A 6,845-nucleotide genomic window follows, 5' to 3' on the forward strand; every position below is an offset into this window, starting at 1 on the left:
CAGACCTAGCTACCTCCTTAAAAAAGGCGGGAGCTTACCAGTCCAACCCGGCGCGCGCCGCTCAGTCGCATGACGTCTATTAAGCTCCGGCTGATGCATACGACGCAAAACGCCCATACTATGCCCACGTGATGGTTAGTGCTATCAGGCCAGAGGCCCCTCGGATCAAATATCCAAATCGTAGTGGATTAGGAACGCGCGGTAACAAGCAGAGACTCACGAAAGATGTGACCCCGTCGCCCCGTCTCGAGGACTTGCGGCAAGGGCTAGGAATGGCCGGCCACGCCTCGTAATTATCTCGCGGGCACCTTCCAGGTCAACCCGACTCCACATCACTCGCAATTATGCTCGCGCGGGTACCCCTCAGGGTCGACCCGTCTTTAGTAGCATGGTTCAGTGTAAAGTCATAGTAACCATAGTAACCGTGTGTCCAAACATCAAGGGGAAAACCCGAGGAATCACCCCCGGTGAATTCCACTCGATGTAATCATCAAGGTGAATGTAAGAGGGACCACCCTCGAGGTTCACACTTGAGGGGTTGCACGACAGAGTCGTACCGGAAGTGGTTAAGGCGGAATCACCCTCGATGACCATGACCGAATAACTACACTAGCGGGTTAACATCAGAAGTGCTGATGAAGCCTCACCCTCGGCACTCGATAGTATCCCAGTAGTGTCAAGCAACTAAGGGGAAGTGATGTGTGGTGTCGGGGCCTGGTCTTCGATCCCATTGATCGGGTCTTCGATGATGAAGCAGGGGCAACAAGGACAAGGTGGGGGTCACTGGTGGATCACTAACCAACCTATGCTAAGAAGTTTAGGAGAAGCAGGTAGGTAACAATGAATAGGTTACAAAAGAGGCTATGCGTCAGAATAGGAGCAAACAATAACAGTAGCAAAATCTAATGCAAGCATGAGAGAATGGAATGGGCGATATCGGGATGATCAAAGGGGGGGCTTGCCTGGTTGCTCAGACAAGGAGGGTCGTCAGTGACGTAGTCGATCACAGTGGCATCGGCAGCCATCACGAGGTCTACCGAAGAGATGAGGGGGGAGAAATAGTAAATACATAGCAAGCAAGAGCATAACAGGACAACAGGTAGAGCTAGACGTGTTCTAATGCGGTGCTACACGCTACCGGCGAAGGGGGGTAACATCCGGGAATGCTTTCCCAAAGTTTGGCATTTTCGGACAAATGAACCGAAGGGGAAAAGTTGGATGTTTGCTATGCTAGGGATGTGTGGCGGATAAACGGACCGCGCATTCGGGTTCGTCTCGTCATTCTGAGCAACTTTCATGTAGAAAACATTTCCATCCGAGTTACGGATTAATTTATATGAATTTCCAAAGTTTTAAAACATTTTCTATTAATTCGAATTAAAAGCAGATTATACTTTTGTCACCAAGTGCTACTCTAACCCGTGTGTAAGCCAGTGGGGCCAGTGAGGCCAGTGGGGTTGGGTTGACCCAACCAAAGGATGACTGGTCAACATAGGAATAGCGCAAGTGGTGGCCACATGTCATTGACTTAGACATTTGTATGTTTGTTTTATCTTCTTAAATTAATAGTGGGTCCACATGTCATTTGCTATTAGACTAACTTAGCACTAAAATACTCCTAAACTAAACCTACTACTAATTAAAAAGGGCAAGTGCTAGAGGCACAACGCCTCATGGTTGTGCTCACACACGCCATGGCGAGGCACTTGGCCATGGCTAGCTTCAGCGTATACCAGCAGCACCTAAAGCAACCAACATCAGTAGTGCCAAGCAGCGGCTAGTGAGCAGCAACTAGCACATAGCAGCAGAAGCGGCAATAAGCAGCGACAGCAGTGGCAGCGCTTCAAGCAACAGAAGGCAGAGCAGCGGAGGCGCGCGGGAGGCTGCTGGCACTGGCCTTGGCGCGGCTAGGGAGGCACGCCGTGGCTCGCGGCGAGGCGGCTAGGGACGGGTGAGCGCGGCCGGCGGTGAGCGAGCGCGGCCAGAGGCGCGGCAACGGAGCTCCGGCCATGGCTACCACGACAAGTACAAGAGCGACGGCTGGGTTATCTAGAGGCCACAAACTGAGCCACGGGGAGAGGGGGAAGATGCGGGGGCTCACAGCGGAGCTTGGGGAGGACTCGGCATGGTCGGGGAAGGTCGAACGGCGATGGATCGAGCGACGGAGCTCCGGTGGTCGTGGCGAGGAAGACGGTCGCGGGCATCGTCGTTTGCACATCTCGGCTCCGATACAGCGATGAAGATGATGAAGGTGGAAGCTGCGACTCTCCTGGACATCCTCCAGTGGCACGGGAAGCTCGATGGACACGATGGTGGCGCAGCCATGGATGCACGTGGGTGACATCGGGATGGAAGAAAACGATAAGGGGAAGGGGAACAATGGCCTAGGGTTCGGTCGAGGGTGCTCTGGGGATGCTCTTATCCACGAGGGAAATGGGGCGATGATTGCACGTGGTTGGGGGGCGGCCACGGCCGTGGGATGGCCGCCACGCCCTCCCCTTCTCCTGTAGCGAGAGGAGAGAGATGAGGAGAGGTGGGCTGGGCCACTCTTGATTGGGTGGACTGGGCCACCTGTTGGGCTGGGCCAAATGCACTATAGCTGCATACAGCGCACAAGTAGAGTAGCTTGTTAGGCATTTTTCCCTTTTATGTATTTAAGTTAGCTACTATTTCGCATTAATTTGAGTGACAAAAACTGAATTTAGTCAACCTTGAAATCTAGCACCCAATTCAAGAACAACATTGTGGTGTTGCATAAAAAGTTTTAGAGCCAAAGGAATTGTTCAAGCATTTTTGAAAATTGAATAAGCCAATTAATATGCCGTTGGACCACTTTATATTTTCCTAGGGATTAAATGGTGAGCCAATTAATGTTGGTTTCTACATGATAATTAGCTAGTGAAAATTTGCAACCCAACGAACATTTTTGTCTTTAGTTTTTGAAGAAAATAATTTGACATGCAATTTGAATTTGAATTGGAGTTTGCTTTGGATCAAAATGATGGTGAGCAACATAATTGTGATGACTTGGCAGTCATTAGCAGGAGTTTACTGTAGTTTAATTATTCGAGCGTCACACGCCTCCCGGAACTGCTCCTCACGCATCTGCCTCACCGTGTCCATATATTGGGCACGGGCCTCGCCGATGGTCATGGTGCAATGCACCGGCGAGGATGGCGCGGAGGAGGGGCTTGGCGCCGTATCGTCGACTACCATGTTCTCCATTGGGACGTCGTCGTCCTCCGGCTGCCTGCCGGCCAGCCGGTCGTCAGCAATGGCTGCCATCTCCTTGTGGTCCATCGTCCGCCCGTCCCGAAGAGCGCTGGAGCGCGAGGAAGCCATGGTGGGCAGTAGTGGTGTGGACAGGAGAAAGGGAATGGATGCGGATGACTGCTGCTATGGCCGGCGCAGCAGTTTATATAGCAATGGTGGGCGGCGGAGGGACGGACGTGTGGCGCCGGAGTAGCCGCCTCAGCAACCGCGTATCATTAATGTGGGCGGCAGATGGATGGACGGACGGCACTTGTGTTGTTTGAAGGCGGAGCAATCGCCTGCACCGGGAAGCGGGGCGGGCGGCGCTGACTGTTTCGGGCGGAAAGCGCGCGCGGGCGAGAAGATGACTTTACTTGGAGAGGATGACAATGGGGACCCACCAGGGCCATAGCCTCACGTACGCAAGTGCCTCCTTATTATATATATATATATATAACTATAATTTATTTTGCTTCCTCCTGGTTTCCTGACATCACGGTCCCACACCATTCTCAACCTATGTACTCCCTCCTTTCCGGTTTATAGGGCTTATCTCAAAATTTTAGTTTTTCCATTTTATAAGGCTCAATTTGGTTGTTTTCCATCACATGTTCAGATTCCATGGTGCATTAAATCATTGCATGCAAGTATTAAGAGAAAATTGACCAATGCATGTACTTTATGCATGCATGCATTGCAATTAATGCATTGATAAACATAATTTTTGAGGATAACAAGAGCATTAATTAGGTGCTTTTGCAAAACTACAAAGTATTCCACCACTCGCCATCTACCTTGATTGGTGAGATTTTTGAATTGAGCACTATAAACCGGAAAGGAGGGAGTAGTCAATAAACGAGAGAATTGCACAAGAAGCGGCCGAGAGCTGGGACCAAGCAGCTCGAGCAGTATTTGTGTTTTTGAGGTGTGAGCACTGCAAAGTTTTTTGATGTTTAACCTAGATATTAATTTTTCTCCTCTGAACAACAACGAAAACATCGCTATAGGTATTAACTGGGCGGGCTGTGGCCCGTCTAGTCCAGGCCAGATATCCAGCCCAAATATTAATTTTTTTAAGCTGAAAATGGCTAGCCCAGCTATACTTTTTTTAGGAATACCCAGGCAAGGTCAAGTTGTTATTCTCCGCCCCGCTGGGCTGCAAATCTTTCCTAGGAGGGATGCATTAGGCTTAACAAGAAAATGGGCTTTAAGAAATAATAAATGGGATGTAATTACAAAAACTGGGCAGTAACTATAAAAAAATGCACCAAACATGTAATTACTTTATAAAATATTATTTTTGGATATTGAAAATTTTAATTTCATTAATTGTTGCGAGCGCAATGTTTCGTTGTATTTTTACGTAATATAAATTTATATTGAAATTGTATTTAATCTGACTAGAAATTTCGGGATAAAAATATTTCGGGTCCCATCAAAATGTGGGAAATTATATTGAATTCTGTTTTGAACGGTTGGTTGAAATGGGCTGTACTTTTAACAAACTGTAAATGGGCTGTAGTAAATTCCATTAGAATTCAAAAATGGGCTGCACATTCTTACAAATCTCAAATGGGCTATAAGTTCTCTGCCACACACTTCTGGCCTTACTAAGTTGACGCGTCCCCTAAAAAAAAGAGTTGATGCGTATGCAAGGCTTTGTCAACTTATAGTCAACACATGGTTCTAGCAGCAGTGGCCGTTGGATGTCCATCCAACGGATGCCGTGCTTCTTCTTCAATCTCGGATATTCTAGCTACACCCGCCCAAAAAATGATTCCTCCCCCTGACATCTGGGGCGCACCGTTTCGGAAGCTGACCTGTGGGCCTATTAAGTTGACGAACCAAGGGCTTTGTCAACTTTTTCAATATAAACGATTCTAGCTGAAGTGACCGTATGATGTCCATCCAACGGCCATCGTGCTTCTTCAACCTCTGGTCTTCTTGCTCCAACCGCCTAAAGCAGCGCCGGTCGTGCCGCCTGCTCCTGCCTCCCGTGGCCGACTGTGCTGCCGCGGAGGCCTCACCGCCCCCTACTACTCCCACCGCTGGCCAGGCCATCCCTCCACTCACCCACACCCCCTGTTATTCTACGGTGACAGCAGCGCAGCCGAACCAGTGAACCCTCGTACTCCTCTCCGCGTGTGCATCCACTGCCGCGTCTTCCCCGACTCCGTGTCGTCCCCTTGCTAGGCCTCGCCGTCGTCCACCGCCGTGGTGCTCTCGGCACGGCGTGGTCAACGTGGTCAAGGAATGACTTCCATCGGACGTGGACTGTACGTGGAGAGGCTGACAGTTGGGTCCACGGCAGCCGCAAGGAAGTGCCTCCTTATTACGCGCAAAATAATTATGCCTCCACCTGACAGCGGGGACCCACCGGACGGGCCACCGTATTTCACAAAAAAATGAATCGCCCCCTGACTGCTGGGACCCACCAGCTACGTCTTTGCACGCAAGGAAGTGCGTCCGAGAAAAAAATGATTCGCCCCCTGACTGCTGGGACCCACCAGCTACATCTTCGCACGTAAGGAAGTGCGTCCGGAAAAAAAATGATTCGCCCCCCTGACTGCTGGGACCCACCAGCTACACCTTCGCACGCAAGGAAGTGCGTCCGGGCAAAAAAAACAAAACGATTCGCCCCCCCTGACTGCTGGGACCCACCAGCTACATCTTCGCATGCAAGGAAGTGCCTGACAGTCGGGACCCACCTGGTCGAAGCCTACCTAGTGTTGTCATTCTGGTCGCGAACGTGTATGTACATATATACTGGTCGATGTAGAGGCGCGCACGTGTCGATGTAGAGGCGCGTACGTGTCGTAGTAGAGGCACGCACGTAGCATGTACACGTATGTACAGCGGCCAGTGTGCAAGAAAGAAAATACGACCACGTATGTGTACATACGGGCGGGGTCTCGAACGCCTACTCGCGCATACGTACGGCCATGGCTCGTGTACATGGCTGGGTCGGAACGGAGAAACATCGTCGTCGTCGTGTTCATGGGGAGGCAACGGAATGCGTCGTGTTCATCGGGAGGCAACGGAACGCGTGGGAGCCAACCGGCTGGGTCGGAACGGAATGCGTTGTCGTGTTCATCGGGAGGGCTTGGACGGAACAGGCGATGGAAACGAGGCCTGGCGTACCGCAGAACGGAGGAAACGGCCTTGTGTTCGACGGGCCACGTTCGAAACGGGATCCTGTTCATCGGGAGGGGTCTAGCGTACCACAAAACGGAGGAAACGGACCTCCTGCGGTCGAAACGGGGGTCCTGTTGATCGGGAGGGGTGTGGCGTACCGCAAAACGGACGAAACGGACTTGTGTTGGAGCGCTACGGTCGAAACGGGGGTCCTATTCATCGGGAGGGGTGTGGCGTACCGCAAAACGGGACTCCACGGAATACTGTTCATCTCCACCGTCGACCTCCGCCAGCCTCCACGGGCTACCGTCGACCTCCTCCAGCCTCAACGGGGTCCTGTTCATCCAGCCTCCACCGCGCGCTACTCCACCAGCTACTGTTCAACCACCCCTCCACGGGCACCCCTCCATCGTCTACTGTTCATCCAGCCCTCCACGGGGTCGTCCTGTTCATCCAGC

This window comes from Triticum aestivum, chromosome 3D, assembly GCF_018294505.1.
Source record: "Triticum aestivum cultivar Chinese Spring chromosome 3D, IWGSC CS RefSeq v2.1, whole genome shotgun sequence".
Taxonomy (NCBI): Eukaryota; Viridiplantae; Streptophyta; class Magnoliopsida; order Poales; family Poaceae; genus Triticum; species Triticum aestivum.